The 12,228-nt window shown below is 42.7% G+C and overlaps 1 protein-coding gene across 2 annotated transcripts in view; it reads right to left on the reverse strand.

The window, feature by feature from the left end:
* The window catches only part of tspan18.L (tetraspanin 18 L homeolog), a 63,516-nt gene that overhangs the window by 37,514 nt on the left and 13,774 nt on the right, over positions 1–12,228 (reverse strand). For both annotated transcript variants that reach the window (XM_018257308.2, XM_041589750.1), the window contains exon 2: positions 5,461–5,509. The gene's annotated coding sequence lies outside the window, so the exon portion shown is untranslated. The remainder of the gene's footprint in view (positions 1–5,460; positions 5,510–12,228) is intronic.

Below are 12,228 nucleotides of genomic sequence, written 5' to 3' on the forward strand. Positions count from 1 at the left end.
TGTCAGTGATAAGAAGTAATGATCACTCACACGTTTATATTCTTCATCAGCACCAAGTACCCAGGAGCTAGCAATCTGAATAGAATGGAGTCTGATTGGGTCCAATCTAGGGATGCACCGAATCCAGGAATCAGGTCGAGATTCAGCCAGAATTCGGGATTTTTAAGACGGATTCGGCCTAATCCTTGTGCATGGCCGAACTGAATCCGATTCCTAATTTGCATATGTAAATTAGGTGTGGGAAGGGAAATGGCTTGACTTTTTTTTCACAAAACAAGGAAGTAAAAAACATTATTTCCACCTTTTCCTTTCCTGCCCCTAATTTACATATGCAAATTAGGATTCGGTTTGGTATTAGGCCGAATCTTTCACGCAGGATTCAGGGATTTGTCTGAATCCCAAAAAGTGAATTCGGTGCATCCCTAGTCATTTCCATTGCTTACTTTATTTCTGTCGCATCTGTCGTGACGCCTGCGTTTTTGCGCAGCGCGACGGATCGCTCCAAAATCGTCTGTGAAGTCCTACCTTATAACTTAATTGGCTTTTGGCTGAGAGCCCAGAACAGCAACAGTCCCCTAAGTTTGCTCATAGTCTGTACAGAGAGATCCATAAAACTGTGGCAGCATAGGTATTCCCTGTACTAAGCACAATTCAGCAGGAACAGTCCCCTAAGTTTGCTCATAGTCTGTACAGAGAGATCCCATAAAACTATGGCAGCATAGGTATTCCCTGTACTAAGCACAATTCAGCAGGAACAGTCCTAAGTTTGCTCATAGTCTGTACAGAGAGATCCCATAAAACTATGGCAGCATAGGTATTCCCTGTACTAAGCACAATTCAGCAGGAACAGTCCCTAAGTTTGCTCATAGTCTGTACAGAGAGATCCCATAAAACTATGGCAGCATAGGTATTCCCTGTACTAAGCACAATTCAGCAGGAACAGTCCCTAAGTTTGCTCATAGTCTGTACAGAGAGATCCCATAAAACTGTGGCAGCATAGGTATCCCCTGTACTAAGCACAATTCAGAAGGAACAGCCCCTGAGTTTGCTCATAGTCTGTACAGAGAGATCCCATAAAACTATGGCAGCATAGATATTCCCTGTACTAAGGACAATTCAGAAGGAACAGCCCCTGAGTTTGCTCATAACATACAGTTCAGCAAAAGCCACTTAGAAATAAGAATCACGGAATTTACAGTCATTGTCCTCTGTATGAGCCATCGCCAGGGCAGAGGTGGTTAATGGGGAAAGAGGCCAAAAGCAGTAATTATCACTTGTAAGGATAACGAGTTCCCCTGATCTCTTCCCCCAGAGCAAGCTCTATAATTATTGCTTTATTCACTATCTTTAATCACCCCAGGGGGGCAGCTGCAGCCTCTTTGAGGGACAGAAGGTGCCTGTTATTAATTAAACATATCAGGCAATTAGCTGGGACACTTCATGCCAAATTAGCCCAGTAGTGTAATGTCACTAGCCGGGCTCCTTATTGTCCTTAGACACTCAAGCACAAAACCCTGTCATTATGTAAAATCAATTTCCAAAAAAAGGAGTCCCCAGCCGTTCCCGCTCCTTGCCCAAATTCTGCCATCTCCTTCCTACTGGCATCTTTTAGCTCCGGTGCCAGAAATGAAACAAGAGTTGGGAGATAAAGAAACTGCAGCCCAGACACAACACTAATTTGGGGCCCCTGAGGAAGGGCATCGCCGGTTTCCTCCAAAGACTACAGTGCGTGTGAATGTAATATGGGCCTTAGATTGTAAGCTCACTGGGGTAGAGGCTGATGCAGAATAAGCAGCACCATCAGACATGCCTGTATTTGCAGCCCATTTCACAAAAACCTAATTTCCCTGTAAGATCTGAAAGCTCCGGCGCAGGGGTGGGGGGGGAGTGAAGAATGGAAATGTACATGGAGTGACTTATAAATGGGAAGGAGGATATTGAGCAGGAATAAGATTAATTGAATGTCGGGCAAATGGCACCCAGGGGAGCATTCAACACTGGTGTTCAGTTACTAAGTTTAATTCAATGGCTCAGTATCTCCCAGTTCTTCCACATCTGGGGAGCCAAGGACAAGAAACAGGGGTTTAACCCTTTGAATGCAAACCGCACAGGGCACGGCTGGCACCACACGATGCCCAGCAAGATGTCATTCTGATAGGGGAGCCCAGAAATGCAGAATTTAGGGTGCTGATGGGCAAGTAGATTTTACCATATATGGCACTAAAGGGGTTAAAAGTAGGGATACACCGAATGCAGCGATTCAGCCAGGATTCGGCCTTTTTCAGCAGGATTCAGATTCGGCTGAATCCTTCTACCAGGGCGAATCAAATCCTAATTTGCATATGCAAATTAGGAACGCATGACTTTTGTTACAAAACAAGGAAGTAAAAAATGTTTTCCCCTTCCCACCCCTAATTTGCATATGCAAATTAGGATTCAGATACGGTTCAGTCTTCGGCCGAATCCAAAATAGTGGATTCAGTGCATCCCTAGTTAAAAGGAGTATGTAAGATTTAAATGTAGTATGTAAGGAGCAGAAGCGATCCTAGAGAGGGGCGGGCCCTGGTGCGTGACGCGCAGCCGGGCCCCACCCCCCTCCGTACGGCCGCATTTGCCCACGGACTGCCGGGGGGCCCTGAGGGGATGCGGGCCCTGGCCCGCTCGCACCCCCTGCTCCCCCGGTAGTTCCGCCACTGGTAAGGAGTTAAAAGGGGTATGTAATGAGTTATATGTGGTGTGTAAGGAGTTAAATAAGGTATGTAAGGGGTTACAAGGGGTATGTGAAGCGTTAAATGGGTTATGTTAGGGTTAAATGGGGTATGTAGGGTATTAAAAGGGGTATGTAAGGGTTAAATGGGATATGTAAGGAGTTAAAATCTATGAACACAGAACAAAAGAAAAGAACAAGCGGTTCTGACTACGGAATGCCACCTGTAGTTATTGGAGCAACGGTGCAGCAGCTGAACACACAGACGAGGAGTTAAATAAGGGGTTGCAAGGGGTATGGGAAGAGTTAAATGGGGTATGTAAGGGGTTAAAAGGGGCATGTAAGGGTTAAATGGGATATGTAAGGAGTTAAAAGGGTTATGTAAGAGGTGCATTCATATATAGTAATTATATGTATATATTTGCACGACTATAGATCTATGAACACAGAACAAAAGAAAAGAACAATCGGTTCTGACTACGGAATGCCACCTGTAGTTATTGGAGCGACGGTGCAGCAGCTGAACACACAGACAAGGAGTTAAATTAGGGGTTGCAAGGGGTATGTGAAGAGTTAAATGGGGTATGTAAGGGATATGTAAGGAGTTAAAAGGGTTATATAAGAGGTGCATTCATATATAGTAATTATATGTATATAATACACAAAAGCCATGAATATCCTGTAAATTATATCCTTATAAACGGTGAGTTCTGATGTCATTTCTGTCACATGACTAACTAAAACTTGTGTATTATAATAAATAAAGTACCCCCAGTTGCAAAATATAAGGATATTAGAAGTTACCTCGGAGTTCCATGACCTGTATAAAAACACTCGGCCTTCGGCCTCGTACTTTTATATGGTCATGAAACTCCTCGGTAACTTATAATATCCTTATATTTTACAAGAGGGGGTACTTTATTCACTATATATTTGCACGACTATAGATCTATGAACACAGAACAAAAGAAAAGAACAAGCGGTTCTGACTACGGAATGCCACCTGTAGTTATTGGAGCGACGGTGCAGCAGCTGAACACACAGACAATGGTAAGTAATTTACAACTCGCACTTGAGCCATAATGTTCTGCCCTGAAGCCGTTTAGTAGATGGGGCTGATTATAAGTACAGATTATACCTCAAGGTTATGGCTATTTCTTCAGTAGATTTATTGCTTATCCAGTCACTATATGTTCTGAGGTTCAGATCAGCCAGAAATATTTCTCCTGCATAAAAGTCAAGATACGACTCTCTCCCATATCATCCCCCCATCTCTTTTACTCTTATAAACATCAGAAACCGGGGTATCACTTGATTTACCTGGGACCCCAGCAGTCAACACCCCCTCAATGACCATCCCCCAAACTACATTAATCAGTGTATGTATCTGCGCCCCTATATTTACCCCTCTGATCAGAAGGCTCATCATTTAATCATTCAGACTATAGGGCAGAATTCTCATTGGAGGATCCTTGGGGGTCTTTTGGCCTCAGAGAGGTGAGTGAAAGTTTTATGGAGCAGTGTGTGAGTTTCAGAACCATCCCTGATGCCGATAGAAGAGAGTACCCAACATGTTTAAAGGAGAACTAAACCCTAAAAATGAATGTGGCTAAAAATGCCATATTTTATATAGTGAACTTATTGCACGAGGCTAAAGTTTGAGCTTGTCAATAGCAGCAATGATCCAGGACTTCAAACTTGTCACAGGGGGTCACCATCTTGGAAAGTGTCTGTGACACTCACATGCTCAGTGGGCTCTGATTGGCTGTTGAGAAGCTAAGCTTAGGGCTCGTCACTAATTATCCAGCAGAAAATGAGCTTCCCTGGCTGTAATATAAGCTGATGCTACAGGTTTGCTGATTATTCAATTCTGATGCTAATTGCACTGGTTTCTGTGCTGCCATGTAGTAATTATCTGTATTAATTACTAATCAGCCTTATATTGTGACATTTCTATTCTATGTGTACTGTATATTGTGAGTGGCTCCCTAAGCTCAGTAAGTGACAGCAGCACAGAGCATGTGCAGTGAATCAGCAGAAAAGAAGATAGGGAGCTACTGGGGCATCTTTGGAGACACAGATCTTTACTGCTAAAGGGCTGTGGTTGCCTTGGGCTGGTACAGAAGCACAAAACATCATGTACAATATTTCTACCTACTTCTTTAGTTAGGCTTTAGTTCTCCTTTAAAGGGGAAGTAAAGGCTTCCAATGGAAGCATTCAGTTTGCAATACAGATGTTTTAACTCTTGCACCAAACAGCCCAACATTTAGTCTCCAGAAAGTGGTTGCCAATCAGTGAGAGCACATGGCAACCAACAGTGATGTCAGGGTCAGTCTGGATACTGGGGTGCCAGGATAGATCCCACTGGTCCCTGGTCCTAGTGAGGGGGAGCCTTGGCGATGGCGGCTGCAGGAAAAGTGATCCGTTAGGGTTAAGTCCTTCAGATGCTTCCATGTATTCCAAGTGTCAGACTAGGGACCCTTGAGACCACCAGATTATCAAGAGGGCCAGCCTGACTCTGGCTACCCCCAGTACAATGAAAAAAGAGTGTCTTATTATTATTATTATTTCTTTATAAAGCACCAACATATTCTCTAGCGCTGTACAAAAGAAGGTTGAATACATCATGCAAATGACATAAGTAATATTGACCAATGCAGGAGGAGAATAGGGCCCTGTTCATCAGAGCTTACAATCTAAAAGTATATACAATGTTTCTGATTGTACACGTTGTGGGATTGTTTTTCCTTACCTTACGAGCTGGATATCCCGCGGTCACGTGACCCCGTTCCGCTTTCTTCCTGCAGAAGAAAAATAGAGTCAGATTCAAGGAAAACTTATCCAGCCACTTCATTAACTGTCCTGCCATTGTCTGCAATAATGTCGCCAGCTACCGGCTGTAGATGTTTATCAGGATCCAGATTTTTAAAAATAATTTCATTTTTCTCTGTAATAATAAAACGACAATAGTCGCCTGTACTTGATCCCAACTAAGATATAATTAATCCTTATTGGAAGCAAAACCAGCCTATTGGGTTTATTTAATGTTTACGTGATTTTCTAGTAGCCTTAAGGCATGAAGATCTTAACCATGGAAAGTTTTGTTATCCAGAAAACCCCAGGTCCCAAGCATTCTGGATAACAGGTCCCATGCCTGTATTGGGAAGTTGCTTCTAATTACAAAGGCTTTTGTAATTGACCCCTATGTTCTATTTCATTAGGAAAAAATGATGAGTTTTTGGGAGTGGATCCCCCTTTAAGTCTGTTTTAATATTTACATGATTTTCTAGTAGACTTAATGCATGAAGATCGAAACCACGGAAAGATCTGTTATGCGGAAAACCCCAGGTCCCAAGCATTCTGCATAACAGGTCCCATACCTGTATTGGGAAGTCGCTTCTAATTGCAAAGGCTTTGTAAATGACCCCTATGTTCTATTTTATTAGGAAAAAAATATGAGTTTTTGGGAGTGAATCCCCCTTTAAGCCTGGAAGTTAAGTGCGACTCTTCCATTTCATATAACGCACAATAGACTCTGATTCAAATCAAAGGCTCCCGGTGCCGAGTGCAGCGACAGAATTGCACTCATTAACTCTGGATCGGCTTTAAAAAACAGGGAGAGAGAAAGAGAAATAGCGAGAGGGAGGGAGAGAGCGGGAAAAAAAGAGAAAAAGCCAAAGCTGGGCTTCTTTCATGTGAAATTAGACTAAAACATCGAAAAGTCCTTGACCTCAATAATAAATTAAAAAAAAAAAACTATTTCAATGTGCAGCCAATGCATCCTGGGATTGGAAATTAAAAACGTACTCTTAGGGCTCTTACTGACGAGCGTTTTTTTTTTTTGTGCTCCCCTGCGTTCCGTTTTTCTGCGTTCAGCCGCAGGGGAGCGCAGGAATAGACGCATTACATTTTTTCCAATGGGGCTGTACTCACACAGGCACGTGTAGGCGCCGAACGCAGGAAAAATGCAGCATGTTGCGTCTCAATCTGCGTTCGGCGCCTACACGCGCCTGTGTGAGTACAGCCCCATTGGAAAAAATTTAATGCATCTATTCCTGCGCTCCCCTGCGGCTGAACGGAGATAAACGGAACGCAGGGGAGCGCAGGTAAAACCGCTCGTCTGTAAGAGCCCTAAGTCTGCCTACAATGGATTGTTATACTTTATTTATATATCGCACCCACATATGCCGTAGCGCTTCAGAGACATTATACATCAGTCCCAGCACCAGTTGAGCTTACAATCTAAGACCCCTATTTCATTTACACACATTACGGGCACCCTGACTGTATGTTTTTTGGAGGGTGGGCGGTAACTGGGAGAGCCCTGGCTGGAATCAAACTCAAGACCTAGCAATTAACTAATTAACTTGCAGCCCGAGAAAGTGATGAAAAAGTGGCTGATGAAGGTGACATATCATTTAGGGGACCCTGTGGTCCGGGCCCTCATGGACCCTGACCCCTACACTGTTGGTCGTGGGGTCTGCTGTATACAGTAGGTTTTATCATCCCTAGAGTAGAATCCCTGAAAACTGTGAGGCCGATCCCTCTAGAGGGGTCCCCAAATAGTGGATATAGTACATATAAAATACTTGGGGTCTATGGTAATTGATGAGACTTTGTGGGTTCAACCCCCTTTTGTAGTTGGCCCTTCAACATCTCATAACAAGGTTATAGATATATAACATGGTAGCAATAGATACCATTAGATGATTATAATAAGGTGTTCATAAATATATATAGAGAGAGAGTTGCTTCGAATTAATGTTGAAACAATGTGATTTCTAATTTTTTATGAATTTTAAGTTTTCAATAAAATTGCCAAAAAAGAGGTTGTTCGCCTTTAAATTGACTGTTAGTATGATATAGAGAGAGATACTCTGAGACAATTTGCAATTGGTTTTCATTTTTTATTGTTTGTGTTTTCTGAGCTCATTATTCAGCAGCTCTTCAGTTTGAATTTCAACAGTCTGGTTGCTAGAGTCTAAATTCCCCTAGCAACCATGCATTGATTTGAATAAGAGACTGGAATATGAATAGGAGAGAGTCTGAATAGAAAGAGGAGTAATAAAAAGTAACAATAACAATAAATGTGTAGCCTTACAGAGCATTTGTTTTTTTAGATGGGGTCAGTGAAAGCTGGAGAGAATCAGAAGAAAATTTAAAATAATTAAAAAAACGATCAAAGAGAAATAACGAAGACCAATTGAAAAGATGCTTACAAATGGCCATTCTATAACATACTAAAAGTTAACTTAAAGGTAAACCACCCCTTTAAAAGCAGGAGTCTGTTCTTCCCCAGGTCTGATAATCAGCTGGCTTCTGCTACATTGTTTCAGGGGGAATTACATTATCAAATAACTGAAAGTGTGTAACAAATTTATATAGTTGTTTAGAATGACATTTTCTTTGATTCGCTAAAAAAAATACTGTTTTTTGGGTGTGGTTTCCCTTTAAAGAGATACCCAACAAAAGCTGTTTTCGTAACAACGGCTCAAAGTTCTGTGACCTGCCGACAGCTGAGGCCTGAAACTGCCCAACAAATAGGTTATTTCTGAGCAACATTTGCTGCTTGTGTTCATCAGCATCAACATTGATTTGTCTCTTAAGAAAACACCCTCCTGCTTCTGTGGTCACTCTGAAGATAACTGTCAAAGGGATGCACATTTTATATTGTTATTTCTATGGACTAAGCACAATTCAGCAGGAACAGCCCTTACGTTTGCTCATAGTCTGTACAGAGAGATCCCATAAAACTATGGCAGCATAGGTATTCCCTGTACTAAGCACAATTCAGCAGGAACAGCCCTTACGTTTGCTCATAGTCTGTACAGAGAGATCCCATAAAACTATGGCAGCATAGATATTCATCTGTACTAAGCATAATTCAGCAGGAACAGCCCCTAAATTTGCTCATAGTCTCTACAGAGAAATCCCATAAAACTATGGCAGCATAGGTATCCCCTGTATTAAGCACAATTCAGCAGGAACAGTCCCTAAATTTGCTCATAGTCTGTACAGAGAAATCCCATAAAACTATGGCAGCATAGGTATTCCCATGTACTAAGCACAATTCAGCAGGAACAGTCCCTAAGTTTGCTAATAGTCTGTACAGAGAGATCCCATAAAACTATGGCAGCATAGATATTCATCTGTACTAAGCATAATTCAGCAGGAACAGCCCCTAAATTTGCTCATAGTCTCTACAGAGAAATCCCATAAAACTATGGCAGCATAGGTATCCCCTGTATTAAGCACAATTCAGCAGGAACAGTCCCTAAATTTGCTCATAGTCTGTACAGAGAAATCCCATAAAACTATGGCAGCATAGGTATTCCCCTGTACTAAGCACAATTCAGCAGGAACCGTCCCTAAATTTGCTCATAGACTCTACAGAGAAATCCCATAAAACTATGGCAGCATAGGTATTCCCCTGTACTAAGCACAATTCAGCAGGAACAGCCCTGAACGTATATAAACATAGACACTGAGAGTTAGAGGTAGAATTTGGGGGTTAATATATTTGCATGGGTTTGAGTCAGTTGTGAGTGATGAAGAGACTCCCCTTCGGGACACATGAAGCTCCGGCAGAAATGTTTTGGCTCTGGGCTCTAATAACTGCCGTAATTATTTGAGCGCGACCAAGAAGCCATAAAGGCTTTATAAATATTCACCAGCCCTACATTCCCCTTAATTAATGCCGCTTTGATGCTTTAGTGAGATGTGAAATTGTAATAACTGAGACTCCCCCATGGATTAAAGCTGTCACTCTGCTCAATACGAGGGGGGTAATGTGGATACAAATATTGGAACAGGAGCATAAAAAGGCCACAATCTTCCCTGTGTTGTACTGGGGGCATTGGACACAGAATATACAGGCAGAGAGGGTTTGGGGCAGAATATACTCTGTGTTGCCCCTAGGGGGCAGGCTCATTCTGTAACCCCACCCACCACTAGTATGACATCACCTGGGAGAGGCTGTAACCCGGCCTGTGCCCGGAGAGAAAGTGATGGGCCCCTGGCAGTGCATTTAATATGGGGCCCTAAATTAAAGAGGGGGGTTAATAAACATGAACATTGGGAGGTAGGATAGAATAAAGGTGGTTGTGCTGGAGGAAACAATAGAAAGCTTCTAGAAAGGGACAGATGCCTTTATAACCACCGGCAAACCAAAGTATAACAATGATCCCAAAAGAATACCTCCCAACTGTCCTGTTTTTAGAGGGACAGTCCCTATTTTTACAGCTCAACCCGCAGTCCCTCGTTTGTACTGGTCCCGATTATCTCTGCACGGAACAGGCAGAAAAAAGAAACAATGTTTCTAACTTAATTGGCTTTTGGCAGAGAGCCCAGAACAGCTACAAGGCGCAGATAAGATACTTTTGTAACAATTTGGAGATAAGTAAATAAGTAATTGTAGCAATATAAGATAACAGGTCCCTTGGGAGAACTTAGACTCACAGCTTAAAGGGCAATTCACCTTCATTAGCAAAACTGGAATAACTGGGAAAAAAAACACAGAAATATGTTCAAACTTTCATAACCAAATGAACATGGTAATTAGGGGGGTGTGGCCTCAAAATTGGCGTGGTCAAAACATTGCCTCAGTGCGGGAGGTTATGCAATGTTGGTCTATTGTACTGGAGCCAAACAAGGGCCGATACCTTCCTGCCCCAGAGCAAAATAAAAAAACTTCAGGTCCTCTCCACTAGTTGGAGACACAAGTTGCCCAAATTAACCCCAACCCCTAGACTTGCACACCGCTAATCAACCTCTTTTTAAGTTTGGGCACCCTTTGCCCCAGTGGTGTAACTATAGAGGAATCATGTTATTAAGGCCCTCCTCCCAATTAATAGCCCATTGGTCAACTGGGTCCCCTGAAGCGAAGGCCCTGACTATAAGCAGAATGGGGCCCCAGTGAAGAAATAAATGCCCCTGGCATGCCTCATTATGCAAAAACCCACCCAGAATCCTGGAACCCAGTCCCATAACAACCCTCAAATCCCACTTCTGTGTCTCTAGGGGCCCCCTCTGCCATGAGGCCTCTGACTGGAGCACCCCCCTGTGTCCCCTCCCTGCAGTCAAGCTTCAAACAAATGAGCCCAATCTTTATGCATATATATATTTATATATATATACACACACACAGCAATCTGATTTGCATGAAGGCCTCATTAAGTCCGTTTAATTGGTTCTAGCCTGTCCCAGAGTCACGGTCTATTTTGCAAGAAGGGGCCGCCGGGCCCTGTGATGTCTCTGGCACGGCTGATATTTACATTCTTGGCACACGCCGTTATTTTCGTATCACATTCATTAACGATACTAACGGCAGAGCCAGCAAGTCATTTAAAATGAGGATTCTAAAATGATTTTTGCTGGGAAGGGGGTGCAGTATCTTCTCGTTACCCCACTTGGTCACAGATGGAGTGATGTCACCCACTTGATAAAGGGCGTGTAGCCTGAAACATGTTGTGAAGAATAAACCACTTAGCAGTTAATCTGCATCGTGTGCTCTCTCTCGGTCTTACTGAATTTTTTGGTTCATTTGTTGCACCTGGAGCGGAGGTGTCTGACTGAGATAGAGAGTTGGAGTTACCCCATTACCCAGTCAATCTCAATTTCTTTTGTAGAAGTGCAGTGATGTCACCAGCAGGGTGGGTCCTGCCCGTGCAACACTAATGCTATGGTTATTTGCCCCTACAGCTATGATGTTAGGATAAGTAAACCTTAATAAGTGAATGTAAAATTAATGAGGGGGCTATTCTAAGCACTTTTGCAATGTACATTCATTATTTATTTTGTTTTTATTCCAAGATATTAAGGGATACATGTGCTGGTAATATGAATGAATTTTGTTACAACAGCACCACCTGCTGGTCATTTTCCCACCAGTCTGACCACCAAGTAGTCAAGGAAGTTGTCAGGAGAAAGAAAGAGGCTGCTCTGATGTTCTTCTGCTTAGGAAAGATTTGAGAAAGGTTTCTAATTGCAAAAATTGCCAAAAAAGACATAAATGCAAGATGAAGATATGAGGAAGAGAATGAGATAGTAGGATAGGATAGGTCAGAGGAAAAGAGGGTGACAGGAGGGAAAGATGGAGACAGTAGGACAAGTTGGAGACACTTGGATAGGATGGAAACAGTAAGACATGGAGACATTAGGGCAAGATAAAAGAAGTAGGGTAAGATGGTGACAGGAGGGATAGATGGAGACATTAGGACAAGCTGGAGATTTTAGAACAAGATGGAAACAGTAAGACATGATGGAGACATTAGGGCGAGATAGTGCCAGTAGGGCAAAATGAAGACAGTAGGAGAGGCTGGAGATAAAAGGGCTAGATGGAGAAAGTAGGACAAGCTAGAGACAGCAGGATAAAATGGAGACTCTGGGGTAGAATATATGGCTATTGGATGACACTAGGATAAGATGGAAACTGTTAGACAAGATAGAGATATTAGGGCAAGATGGAGACAGTAGGACAGTAGAGTGCAATGGAGACCGCAGGACAAGCTGGAGACTGTGG

This window comes from Xenopus laevis, chromosome 4L (genome assembly GCF_017654675.1).
Source record: "Xenopus laevis strain J_2021 chromosome 4L, Xenopus_laevis_v10.1, whole genome shotgun sequence".
Taxonomy (NCBI): domain Eukaryota; kingdom Metazoa; phylum Chordata; class Amphibia; order Anura; family Pipidae; genus Xenopus; species Xenopus laevis.